This window comes from Polyodon spathula, unplaced genomic scaffold (assembly GCF_017654505.1).
Source record: "Polyodon spathula isolate WHYD16114869_AA unplaced genomic scaffold, ASM1765450v1 scaffolds_1259, whole genome shotgun sequence".
NCBI classification, from domain to species: domain Eukaryota; kingdom Metazoa; phylum Chordata; class Actinopteri; order Acipenseriformes; family Polyodontidae; genus Polyodon; species Polyodon spathula.
Genome location: NW_024472742.1, coordinates 595 through 14,958, shown reverse-complemented (window position 1 = coordinate 14,958; position 14,364 = coordinate 595).

Genomic DNA, 14,364 nt, shown 5'->3' with positions numbered 1-14,364 from the left:
GACATGAAGAGTGAAATTATTCCTGCCCCCCTTCTGAGCCTTCTTTATGACATGCTTTGACCTTGAAGATACTTCAGCAAACTGAGAATTGTCTTTAAGCTAGTGTAGTACCAGATGTCAGGTTTTGAAGTGAAAATGCATCTCTAAGCACTTCAATAGCAACGATGTCGACCGCTGCACCGAGAATGCTGTACACCCAGTTGAGAAACATGCAGGTCTGTGGAGGGGTTGTAATCAGTGCTGTCGAGCCAGTACTGTTTTCTATAGCAATGGTGTGGTGGACCATGATAGTCAAGCTAAGTCACATGACTCCCATCTCCCGCACAGCTGTCTGATTCAGCCAGCACTCCTCTTGATGCAATGAAAAGAGCATTAGGAACTTCTTCTATTACAAACTGCGTCTTTAATCTTCATCATCGTTCTGTCACAGGCACACAGACATCTATTGTAAAACATGCTGACAAAATGGAGAAAGACACTTGGAAGTGCTTGTAGAAATGAAATAAATGCATGACCTATTATAGGTGTAGCTAGCAGTTCAGTATACAAATTGATGTAATACATTTGTAATAAAATTGTTTAGGAAAGTCATTATTTTAGTGGTGTTCTGGTACCTGCAGATTCAGGGCTACTTCATTGATTGTGTTCAGTTCTGCTCACCTTGCTACAAAAAGGATATTGCTGCAGGGCGTGCAAAGAGCGACCAGAATTATTCCTGGTTTAAAAGGCATGTCATATGCAGACAGGCTAAAAGAATTGAATCTATTCAGTCTTGAACAAAGAAGACTATGCGGTGATCTGATTCAAGCATTACAAATTCTAAAAGGTATTGACAATATCGACCCAGGGGACTATTTCAACATGAAAAAAGAAACAAGGACCAGGGGTCACAAATGGAGATTAGACAAAGGGGCATTCAGAACAGAAAATAGGAGGCACTTTTTTACACAGAGAATCGTGAGGGTCTGGAATCAACTCCCCAGTAATGTTGTTGAAGCCGACACCCTGGGATCCTTCAAGAAGCTACTTGATGAGATTGTGGGATCAATAAGCTACTAACCACCAAACGAGCAAGATGGTCCGAATGGCCTCCTCTCATTTGTAAACTTTCTTATGTTTTTATGTTCTTATTGTAATGCTGTAGTCTACTGCCTGGCTTTTGGTAAAGCACATTGCACAGATAGCTAGCTATAATAATGTAGTAAACATTTACCCAGGAATTGTGTAGTGTAAACTTGAAAAAGAACAATGCATTGTGACACATGTGGATTGATTTGAAAATGAATAGACTTACAGCAATAAAGAGCACATTATAAAGTTTCTTAGGCGAAAATGGCAAGATGAGGTGTACAAACTGTAAAGCTTGTTTAAGATAGTGAATGTGGAAGCCACTGTATGCATAACCTTGTCTGTGTTTGCTTTACAAACATTACCACTAGTCCCTTATCCCAAATATTGCACTAGAAGACACCTAACTATTTAGCATTTGAAACTGATCTGTTGAGAACAGTGGCAAGGCATATCCTTCAGAGTTAGATACAAATATTAAAATACACAGAGCAAACACAACAACTGCAGTAAATCTTACTTATTGTGTATTACCATCACTTCATAGATCTGATATGCTTCTACAGGAAAGAGGCACACATTATGATTTCATGGGGTTTCCGTACATATTAGTGCACATTATTCCAATGGCTTCTTGAATTGAACCATTGAATTGAGCTGATACAGGACAATGATGGAAATACATTGATGATTTGCTAGACTTTGTTATTTCAATGCAATGTTCATTTGAATTTTGGTTTGAAATACTTTTGCACAAAACAAACAAGAATATCTTGGACTACATGCAGAGAGAATGTCCTTTATTTTACTGTGCTAGACATGCATGCTGCACACTGCATTCCATAACTTCAAATAAACAGGTGAACAGATTCCAGAATGAAATGTTGCACCCTGCTTGGATTTGACCACAAGAGGGACACTGTTTCCTTGCCAGGTACAGCTTTCATCTAATAGGAATGTAGTGTTACTGCGAGGGTGCAAAGCTCAGGGATGACTGCATTGAAAACCAAACCCTGCCCTGGAGATGAGAGGGCAGTTTAGTCTCCATGCACATCCAGTGCCTAGACTATTTGGCAAGTGCCACTTGTGTTGTTTGTGGCACTGGTAAAACACTACCACAGAAAACACAAGGAGCAGATACAACAGTGTAGGGAGAATGCACGCTATTTAATAAGACATTGGAAGCGACTTGCCCACGATATGGTCTGTGATAGACAGAATCAGTACAGAATGGGTATATCCTGTGATAAACCCAATCTAATAAAGGCTTTACTTTTTAAACCTGAGCTTTCTAAGGGCCTGTTTATCATTTCCATGACACTGAAATAGACCTTACAAAGAGAACATTGTTTCTCATGTTCAGCAACTGATAGCGTTGCAGATCTAAAAGTAACAGCAGTCCAATGCAGTGGTGCTGCTGCTAAGGGACCTCTTTCAGGCACAATGTGACTCTATTTAATTAGCATTGCTTTCCCAGTGATGCTCAGATGTATTCTTTGTGAGATACTGGTGTCGTGATGTTAAGGGCTATTCTAGAGGTGCACTGGGAAATGGTCCGAGGCCAACAATGGGTTTATGCTTTGTTCATAGCTGCCAAGAAGAGAACTGGCAAAATTCCTGTTTGCATAATTGAGTACAGATGCAGCTGTTTTGCTAGAGGGCCTGTCATGTTACATAACGCTGCTTTCATCTTGTGATTAATCACAGAGCTCTGCAAAAGCACATGCCTCACAGTATATAGTAATGTGCTCATACCTCCATCCTATATACAGCTAGTACATGGGAATGTATATTTGCATAGCAGTTATGCAGATACACAATATTTGTGTAACCTCACAATTTGGAGCACAGTACAGATTTGCTACCTGAAATGTCGTTATAAATATTTTCTAAATAAAAAGTGCTTTTTTTGCTTACTTCCAAATGATCGCTTATTTTTTATTCATGAAAAAATGCAGTTTACTGTAAGAGCAGCTGAACCTTTTAAAATAAATTGACTTCCTTTCCAGGTAGGAAAAACTATCAGATGCATTAGTTTCGGATCAATAGGAGTAGTATTTTTCACAGCAAGGAAATGATACCCCAGTATGTCTTTTTATAAGCAGTCTTGCTTGTACTTCGTTCTTTGAAAACACCACCTCCCATAATCAGATGTGCAAAACATTTCTACATTTTTATCAGGAGAGATAGTGAATTTCCCTTATGAGCACCATAGTGTATCCAGTTAGTGCTCCCCCCTGAAACAATGCTGGGGTCTAGATTGAAATGCATAATCTGGGAACAGAAATGAAGCACTGTTTCAGGAGGGAGCCTGATCTGGCTACACTGCCTCCCTTCTTTTCACATCCGGCTCACCTGATCACGCGCCGTTCATGTGGTGTGCATACGAGAAGCACCGTGGAAATTCATATGATATTAGTTATTCCACGGCTCTCTTCATGAGCGAAATATGCTGCTTAACATGTCTAAAGTGCGGAAGCGAAAGTCTGTTTAAAATTTGAATTCTGTAACTGGGACAGTGCCATCCACCCAGCCGTTCTGTTGTTGGATTTGAATGAATGCAAGATAGACTCCAAAAAAAGAGATTTGCTAAAGACAGAGAAAAATCCAACCTTTAGTGCTTCAGCACTAAGAAACATTACAAAAAATCAACCCTGCTAGAAGTGAAATTAACTCTGCTGTGCAGCTTCACATTAGAAACAGATTTTCAGCACGGTCATTATATATTTACCATGGCAACCCTGGTATTTACCGCCTCTCTTCAGTGACACGACACTGTGTAATATGACCCTCTGATTCTCAGCTTCAGGTGCTCAAGCTCTGAAAAGGGAAGCTCATTTCATACACGAGGTTAGACGCTCAATAACGATGAATCGCTCTTAATCTTGTGGTGTTGTGTAATGGGACTGTTGCAAACACAAGCTCAGCTGTCGGCCAGCATGCAGGCCTAAATATTATCACAGACGAATCTCTGTGGGTAGCACAAACAAACAAAGCCAAAATACGAAATGCTGAAACACATCGCTACAATACGCGTTTGTCATTCGATTCATGGAACAGGAAAGCATGTTTTGTATATCCAAATCTCTTTTTTTCCACACAGTTCAACTGTTTTATTGTTGTCTGTCAGACAAAAAAAGATACCGGATCTGGGATCTGCCACAAATGAAGCCCTATACAAAGGTGTTTTTGTTTTCTTTAGCATTGCAAGATTAATAGCTGCCAGCCGTTTGCTTACTTTACACTTAGAGTGACAGGCATACTGAGAAGAGCAAGCACTTAAATACCACTGAACCTTTAAAAACAGCACAGTGGGAGTGATGGGAGTAATGGGACACCTCCTGAATTCCTTTGAGAAGTAAGAATACATGAATTAACACATTACATGGAATGCGCCTGGTTCAGAAAGAGTATAATTACAGTGCAGTTCTCTTAATGTCAAGATCTTTGATGACTCAGTCACCAGCCTCTCCTACCTGCTCTGTTTCTTAGAAAATTCTAAGAAAGAGCTTACTCAATATATCACACAAAGCGTTAGTTTTTTTCTGATGCTGCTTTTATGCTGAATGTGCTGGCCTTCAATTATAAATCACTGTCTGGGACTGATTGAAAGACATTAATTACAAAAGATCCTCAAATAGCAAACTGAACTGTTCCTCTCATGTATTTACATTTTCTTATGACTCTATTTAGATTTTCTTATGACCGCGCTGCAATCATGAAAGGGGTGAAGCAAGATCTGTGGATTGTGCTTGTCATATTTGGTAAAATATTTAATAACTTGTCTGTGCCAGTTTTGTCTGCAGGACTACAGACTCTATGTACAATTCTTAAAACTACTTGCTCAGAGAATTGGATCAAATGCACTAATTAGGACTTCTTTGTACTTATGGTTCTTTACAAGGTCATGCATCTTGAAGACAAGTTTGTTGTCCGTTAAGCAGTCTTGATACTTAAAGGTTTAACATCAATCCAAGCCAACTTCCATAATCCTTTGTCTTCCTCTTGCCTGCCAGCCCAATAAGAGAGACATTATAAAATTTTTATATTATAGTATACTCTAATGGCGATGGCTCCTTCCCAGAATTATGAGGGAATGGTTCGAGGAGCAGGACAGGATCTCCAGTCGTCTTCCTTGGACTCCACAATCCTTGAATTGCAACAGAACAAGTCAGGGTGGTGTGAAGTGTTGGAAATGAAACCCTTGGGGATGTTTGTTTAACTGTACCATGTTACTTTGTTGTAGCATAATAGGATTAGGAATCCCAACATAAGCCCAGAGCTCGCTGACATCCGCTCTACAGTTCCTGGGTGTAGAAGAGGGATCTGACTTGATCGAGGGATCGGAAGACACCCGCTGAACCTTCACTTCTCCTGAGCTGTGCGGGAAATTGCTGTGTGAGGGGAAAAACTTATCAGACATTCCAAATTGAGGAGAAAATGGGAGGTAAAATAACTGGGCACACTAAAAAAATAAAAAATAACCAGACATGTCTAAGTAGCTAAAGGGCTATTGCTCGCATTTGTAAAAGCAACTCAGTTAATGTTTACTGCATGTTAACACACATGAGCAATGCAAGGTAAGAAAGCTGTTGTGCTCATTGCTGTAGGTGACAGGAGCCAGTGCTGTTTACTGGGGGAATTGAAATGGCACCATTACCTTCTGGCTTTATTGCTTTGAGGCTCCAGTAAATGTTTTTCTTCTTTGCGGTAAAAGATAGTCACTCTGCACACACTTCCATTATGAGTATACTTTGCACTGTAAACTACACTGGATTCGATGGAAACAACCACAAACAATATAAAATACACAAATGCCAGACCCAGTCAACAAGGATTATGAAAGGGTGAGAGTAAACAGCAATAAAGCAGTCGAGCTAATAAAATCTGAATTGCTTCTTCTTGGTACAAGACAAGCAGCTTGAAGCCTGATTAAAGTGATTGTCGCCAACAAAATAGTCCCATAAATCTTCCCTGTGGCACCCTTCACTATATACTGCATGTCTGAAACGTGCTGTTTTGACAGAAACATGTTTTGTAGCAAAAAACGTGCATTTTTATTTTGAAACATGGCACTACGCTTGCTGCAATCCTTCTATAAAGAAAGTTCTCATTAAGAATCTGGTTCTGTAGATCTGATCAAATCTCCGCTAGTTCTTTTTTTTCTGTGTGGGTTGACATTCTTTTTTGAAATGTAAGGGCTGTGTTTTTCGCATGAAATACTCAGTCTAACTAATTTATAGTTTTCTGCTGGATATTGTGCACATAATCAAGCGTGCAAGGTGTGTAGTCATTGAGTAATATAATAGAAGTGGATACCATAGTTCTTGCCCCTCCAAGAGTAGCATGTCAGAATTATATAAAGATGTACTGTCATGATAAAGTAAAAAAAAAAAAAAAAAATATATATATATATATATATATATATATATATATATATATATATATATATATATATATATATATATATATATATGATTTATATGCAAAGCACACTGGAATATAAAACACAACCTTTAAAGTAATTGTAAAGGTTCACAAAGTACAACATAAAAAGAAATGCAATTAGGCGCAGCAAAAATCTGGCACAGAAACGCCTATCGTCATGCTTCATTGCTTTAAAAGATCAATGCCTCTGATAAGCTACTTCTCTGGAAAGGTGTGGTTCACAGATCAGACTCGACTTCTGTAGCGTAGAGATGTTCCACGTAATGCATGTCAGTAAATATCAAGCTGTTTGCTCTTCAGTCTGGACTTTGGAATAGCTAACCGATTTCTTTGAAATCCATTTAACCTTTTATTAGCTTTCTGAACAGGATTTTTGGCCCCTCTTTTACTGTACCTAATTATTTACTGTTTTTTTTTTATTATTATTCGCTCCTATTTACTACTGACTTTACTGTATCTTATAACTGCTCTTATCTGTAATGTAATATTTTGTAATGTGATACTTTGTAACAAATGTAAGTCGCCATGGATAAGGCCATCTGCTAAGAAATGAATAAATAAAAAAATAATAATCAGTGATTTGCTTATTAAATAAACCCTGGGGAGAAATTAAGAAATACCTTGTGTCAGTAATTGTTAGACCCCCACAGGTGTTCAAATTCCAAACCTGGCCATAACTTAGCTGTCCAGTATTGCTAATTCCCATCTAAATGGAGCTCTTTAATCACTTGTAATTAGTTACAGCATGTACCAGCCAGCTACTGCAGCTGACAGACTCAAGATATTTCTCTGATTGGTTAAGTGGAGCATGCCACCCAAGTTAGCTGTATTAAAATCAAAGGATGTCATACACATTTAAATGAGAATGTAAGGAAAATAAGAAAATACCCAATGTGATCTATATAAGACCTCTGTAAGCGAAGTGAGAGTATTGTTCAACTATTCAGCAAAAATCACGAGAAAGCAGAAGGATCTTAATGACTCCCCAGAGCTATGTGGTCCAGCCAGCTCTTCAAGCCACTACATCATGGCTGGTCTAAATGTACATGTGTGTAATTTGGATTACATGGAAAGATAAATGCATTGTCATTGAAATGTCATTGGAAATGATTGAGGTGTTTAATTGGTGTTGGTAAACAGGCTGACTGAGTGCCTGGAACCACAGGACACCCAGTTCTTTTCCAGTGTATGGATTATTAATTTACCGTTCAATTTATCATTTTTTTGAATGGGTGAGCTAGCAGTTTTTTGGTTATGAGGAGAGCAAAGTCTGGTACAGTTGTATAGATTCCATTTTATTGCTAGCACTGTGCTGAGAGAAATGAATGTCTGTTCAAGTTACACACCTGGAAATAAACCCAATGGGTATTTACAGGCAGTTTAAATAAACTAGGTTGTTCAATGTGAAATTTTCTTCAATCAAAAGTAGGAGGTAATTAATTCAAATAAAACACTTTGACTCTACAATCGAAAAATAATCCTGAGTGTGATTTCTCTTTTAATCTGCTTCGTTCCTCCAAAAAAAAAAAAAAAAATAGATAGAGCAGCTGCACCATGCAAACTAATTGTAATATTTATACTTTTGATTCATGTGTTCCAACTTGCCTCAACCCTAGTCCTAGCTGTAACCTATTCTGAAAAGTAAAAATCATACTACATCAAGTGTAAAACCACAGCCCTTATTTCTCAGCATCTCAAAATGATTGTGTAACATGAGGGATGAACGGTATGGGTCTTCACTTGTCTATCAGCTTTATCCCTCAGGAAGATTAGAATTAACAAACTCATAGTGGACGATCTTGAATGAAAACAAGATGCCATCTCCTTGTTAAATTGGGTGAACAGGTTCATTACCAGGGTAACGGGCAGCACATCAAGAGGGGCTCCTGTTTTCATTACAAACAGTGCTGCTGATTGAGGCATATGGGCTTTGTTTTTATGACATCCTGAGGAGACAAAAATACAGTCACATGGACTCTGTTTCCTGTTGCTTTGATGCAAAAAGAGTCTGAATACGTGGTCTTGCATTGGCAACTTTATAACTGGTCTTCTTATGCACTGATTGCGTACATCCACAGGGATGGAAATAAGACAGCAGAAAACAGCAAAATAAAAATAAAACAGCAGTTTGCTCCATTCCTGGTTTTGTTATGAGTTTAATAAGACACACCTGAGCTTGTTGCCTATACACTGAGACTAATCAAGCTCATAGTAAAGCCCAGAAAAGGTGAAACTGCCAGAAATGCAAATTTGGTGGTATGGTGCTAGATTCTAGCTCCAGTGTACCTCATATAGCACCAGCAATATTAAACTCTGGCACCAGTGGACTTTTCTTTTTTTTAATCCGAGCCTCTTTTACACATTTTGGATTGCATTTGGCAATAATCTGACAAACTCTGATACAATTCTTTCAGGCACTTTGTGATTATTACGAGATTATGCAGACTCTCTGTATGTGCGGTGATCCTCTGGTTGTATGAAAGGATTGCAAACCAAGGTTTTAATATCATCACTGATTCCATGTTTTGTTAAATATGGTCCCTTCTCTGCTCATATTCAGTTTGTTTAATTTAGTTTGTAATGTGCAGTGAAGGCTGGGGGCTCATCTGGAGTTCTGCATTGGCCAATGTGCTCCAGTGGGAAGAAAGATCTCCTGGAGATAGAGAAGGGCACACCACTGCTCTCCAGGAACCTGGTCACTGGTCCGACAAGCCCAGTGGTATAGTCTCCAGGGTTCAGTAGCTTAGCTGCATTTGTTGCTTAGGTTCTGCTGGTGAAAAACCTGTTCCAGTACCATGCTAGAGTATCTGGACCTTGTTCCATATCTGTATCAACTCCCTTGTAATGTGTAATGGATCTCCTTCCAGACCCTGGTGAGTTAGTGATACTGCCTTCAGCATGAGACTCATGCTTACCTCTCAATCAGGGAGCTTGCTTTTCAGTTGAACAGTAAGCCGTTCGTCTTTGAATCTGGAGGTTAGTGGTTCATGCCCAGCCATTGCCTCTCCATTAAATTAAGTGGACGCCGCCATTATAAATGGCGTCATGGCGAATGGAGTGTTCTGACAGTGGTTTGACTAGGGTTTCCCTGGCAGTCTAGGGTTTCCCTGGCAGTCTAACTGTTCTGTAAGGGTTGTGACAGTGATGGTTAGTCAATATTGGGGTTGTGACAATGCATGTAAATGACTGCTGGGGGGTTGGAAATAGGATTTAAATAGTGCAAGGCAATAAGACATCATTTAACTGTCAAACCTGAGACCAAGGTCTCAAATATTCTCTGTGTTGAAATGTTCTTTTGTTAACAGTGGTACTAAGTTTCATTCTAAAACGTTAGTTACAGACAAAGAACAAGGTATTTCCAGTGTCTTTCATGCACACTCTTTTTTTTTTTTTTGCTTGGTGAGACTGAAATGCAGAAAGGAAACATAATATCATATCCAAAGAGCAAACAGACAATAAAAGGAAGTAAACAAAAGAACACAGGAACAGGGGAAAAACAATCAAACTGTGCAAATGATTTCTGAATTCGTTCTTGTGATGCTTTAATTGATCACTAAATCAATGAATGAATTAATATTACTGGCGGGTGAAGCAGCTGAAGAACGGAAAGCAGGTTTATTTGTGCAATCCATGCAGAGAGACAGGTATTAACAAGTAACAGTAATATAGATGTTCTGGGGTGTTATTAATTATTGAAAATTGAGAGGATTCTTCAAGTGTACAAGGAGTGTTTATGCAGGAGAGGAACACTGTTGTCTCTGAGCTCACTTGATGTTGATGTTGTAGTTTTAGCGATTGTGCAGTAAGTGTTTTAGGGGTACACCAGATCTCTAAAACAGTCAGATTTGATATGAGACTTTGGCACCAGGGAAGCAAGCAGTTTTTAAAAATGTATTTGAAAAAAAAACAAAAAAAAAAACCAGACATTTAAATTGAAATTCTTTTTATTTTTTTAATTTTTTTAAGTTTTACAGACTCAAATATTTGGAGACTTGTTGTCTTTCCGAAAGGAGACTCCACCCATCAATCTCATACGTTACCAGTTTAACCAGTTAAAAAGGTCTCTTTGCTCACAAGCCCTGTCATTTCTTTGTCTGCTCCTCCTCCTCCTCCTCCCTGCCTCCACCCTGCGGTGTGCCTTGTCTGGGGGAAGGTGGCCCCAAGTGCTGCTTGTCTTGCCCGCTGGCCGAGCCATTCTTAATCACTGTAGTGCATTAATTTTAGCTCGGCCAGCATAGGGGCGGCTAGCAAGCTCCAGTGGATAAGGCCACTGGCCAAATTATAAATATGAATGCATTATGTATCTGTCAGCTGTAATTGTTATTTTGTACTACCAAGTCTCCTTTCTGAAATATTATTCTTGACCTAGCTCTAAAGAAATATGGAAATTAAACAGCAGTAAAATATTATGACAGGATAAAAGTTCTAACACCCACAATAACAATAATTGCTGTTACAATAATTGTCAGATGCCTTGTGTTATTAAAAGTATGAATCATTTTTCCTACCTGGTTGCTATGCTCATTGGTAAACATATTTAGCGCTGTAAGCCCATGTGATTGATACTTGAACATTAACTCTCCACAAAACAGATATTACGAGCCACCTTTCACCATTAACAATGATCCTCCAGCTCTGCTTTAGTTAAAGAGCCTAAAGCTAGTATCATTGGTCTCAACAGTACATCAAATGCAATATGTTTAAATGCAGTGTCATCATTACAGATGTATAAACTTGTCAATGTGTAGCTGAGGCTGTTACGCTGATACGCGTGTGCAGTATCATACCAAGGACATTGCTTTCAGTGTTTGTAAACATTAATAAGCCTTTGAGATGAGAGTCTGATGCTGCCGGCAGACTCCACTTGTTGTACAAGTTCACAGTTATGCAGGCCTCTATGTGTGCTTAGATCATTATTCACAAGGCTTTTTAACTCAGAGTTTGGGGAGTCTGTGCCACATCGATCCCAAGTCATTCTCAAGATATAGCCTTCAATAGCTCAGCCAATCAACTAACGCCCTCCTTGTTACGCAAGCCACAGATCGTCAGGTGCAGACCCGATGACTCTGCACAGCCAGGACGCGAGGCTGTGCTGTAGGACTCACCCTGCACACCACGTGGCCATGCTTCTGTTAATCCATGTGGATTTCTTTATTCATTCCATGCTTCTTTGTAACAAATGGTGGTGATCACATGCATAAGGCATGCAACTCTGGAAATCTTGAAGACAACAAAAATATAAGCTCTGGAATGACCTTCTCAATCTCCAAATGCTTTGGACTCATCTGAAAAAAAGCTATAGAAGCATTCTGTGTCCAATCTGTCTGAGCTGAAGAAATCTGCAAGACAGGATGAGCCCAGATTTCACCAACAAGAAGTAACGTACTGCTTAAGAATGACCATAAACATCTGAAAGGCTAATTAATTAGTGGCTAGTGTTCACTAAAGGCTGTATTATTTTTGAATGATTTTATATTACAAGTAGGGTGCCAATACTTTTGTCTGCAGCTGTAGGTTTGATAACCTTGATTAACACAGAAAACCTACAATGCTGTAGATGTCAGGGATGGGGGTAGCTTCTGCATGAATCAGCACCCCACCCTAACCATCCAAAAAAAAAAAAAAAACCCGATATTCATTACTGACTCTCAACAGAATTATTCATCATAGGCTTTCCAGGAAAAGTGAAACATGAACTTACATCACTGCTTTATTTCATCATTCACCAATTTCCCACTCAGGTGCTGTGCCGTTTGGAATTCCTATTCCTAGAATCATGTTGATATAATCAGTGCTTTGGTTTGGGTTGTTATAAAATGGATAGATCTTAGAGTCTAGGAAGTTTATTGTTGAATGTTCTGTAAAATACTGCATGACTTGTGTCTGGTTGATATGTGTAACTGTTAAATAATTATGTTTTAATGATTTAAACAGTGGAGAATCACCCGAAAATGTACAGATCAATTTTGACCCAAACATTGTTTTACTTGTATTTTCTAGTGTGTAGTAACGTTGCAGGAATGCACCTTTGAAATCAGGATTTCAAAAGTAGAAAACAGATTTATTTGGTACTGGTGTGACTTCTAATTTTTCTGGCACTTCCCGGTTCTATCTGCTCTGTCCCTTGACCCCTCAGTAACGTCGCTCTAAAAAATCTCAACCCATCCAACTATGTCAGCTTCTCCTACATTTGATCTAACAACTAGAAAGTGGACTGCACAATAAATGAGATAAACATAGTGTTATGATAGCACCAATGAAATTGATGCAGCAAATTATTACTCAAATAAACCTGCAGTAAGAAATGCAGGCTTTTGAAAAACAAAGAGACTTCAGTGAGGGGTCAAAACTGGCTGTTACTTGAAGCCATGGAAATTCAAAGTTGAAATTGTGGCAATAGCTGGTTTTTCAAAACCTGTGTCAAGTCACACGAGAAGAAAGGCAAAAAAGTTACAGCTCAATATTCTATATCATAAAAAAGTTTAGAGAATTTATAAAAAATCTGCAAATGTCTTTTAAAGTTCCGTACTTGGTCTTCGTATAGTTTATGATTGAGTGCTTGCAGGTACGTGTGAAGCCATTACACTGATGAAGGCATCGAAGGATTTCATTCCAAGTGGCTGCAGCTTATTAAATAATTCTATTCACTATATAGGCTTAACAGGTGCTTTTTTTTGAAAGCAGCACATAAAAGTACATTCCTAAGTTAAAGAAAGCTTGCCTTCCTTACAGCTAGTCTTATGCTTGCCCTTTGTAGGTCATCTGAACAGTGAAATTACCTCCACCGCCATCCAGCACCCTCTTTCCTGACTTCGTCCAGTCATCTGCTCCCTGTACTAAAACTTTGGCACAGCATATAGTTCATGTTTTCAAAAGTGGGATATATTTCAGGTGTATTATTAGGTGTATCTTTCTGTGACTGTCTTGTTGCGTTCTTGTTATTAGTTATCCCTGATAAAAATAAAAAACAAATACATTGAGTTATAAATACAATATATTTGTCATAGGAACGTTACTTTTTAAGAGGTAATAATTGGTCTTAACATATGTACGGTAGATTTTATCAATAGATCCCTACAGCTTGACTCTTTGGTTAGGGTAAGAGTGTAAGTCTATAACAGAAACCCATTATCCTTTGTTTATTGCAGTTGTGTTTACAGCATGGCTTTGGCCAGTCCATCATGGCTTTTACTATTGGTGATAAGCTTCATGCGAAAGACATCTCTCTCACTGTATGAGCCTGGTAATATAGGCAAAAGGTCATAAAGAAAAAGGTAAAAGCAAAGGCAGTCACATGTCTACACTGTGCTGATAGATTGTACCTTCTCTACCTCACATTGGTCATATAGTCTGTTTTGCAAAGTAACATGTTTAATTTACTGAAGTTTGCATAATATGATTTACCATGCCTCTGGACTTTACCATGCTTAACCATATTTTCACTATGCCTTATTACACGGTGCTATGTTTTTACTTTGGTAAAATATTTTAGACTACAGAAAGTATTTCGATACATGAATGGAAAACTCTTTGGCAGCTAAATTATTTTTCAGTGTTATCCTTTCCTTTCATCTTATTTTATCAGTGAATGTGATCTGCTTACTGTAGATTGCTCCAGTGATTTCCTTCCAAGGAGTTATTTAGAAGACAGACACAGATGTATTATTAGTATTGTGCATGCCACTAGTTCAGCGAGACTGTTTAAACAAGTCTATTGCTGGAATTGTTGAAACAGTGGGATCGCAGCCTCAAGCACTCTGCCCGGCAATATGTCATTTAGAAAATGCTTCAGAACCACTTTATGAATGATTGAAAATGTGATAAAGAAGTGCAGCGGAGGCTATAAAA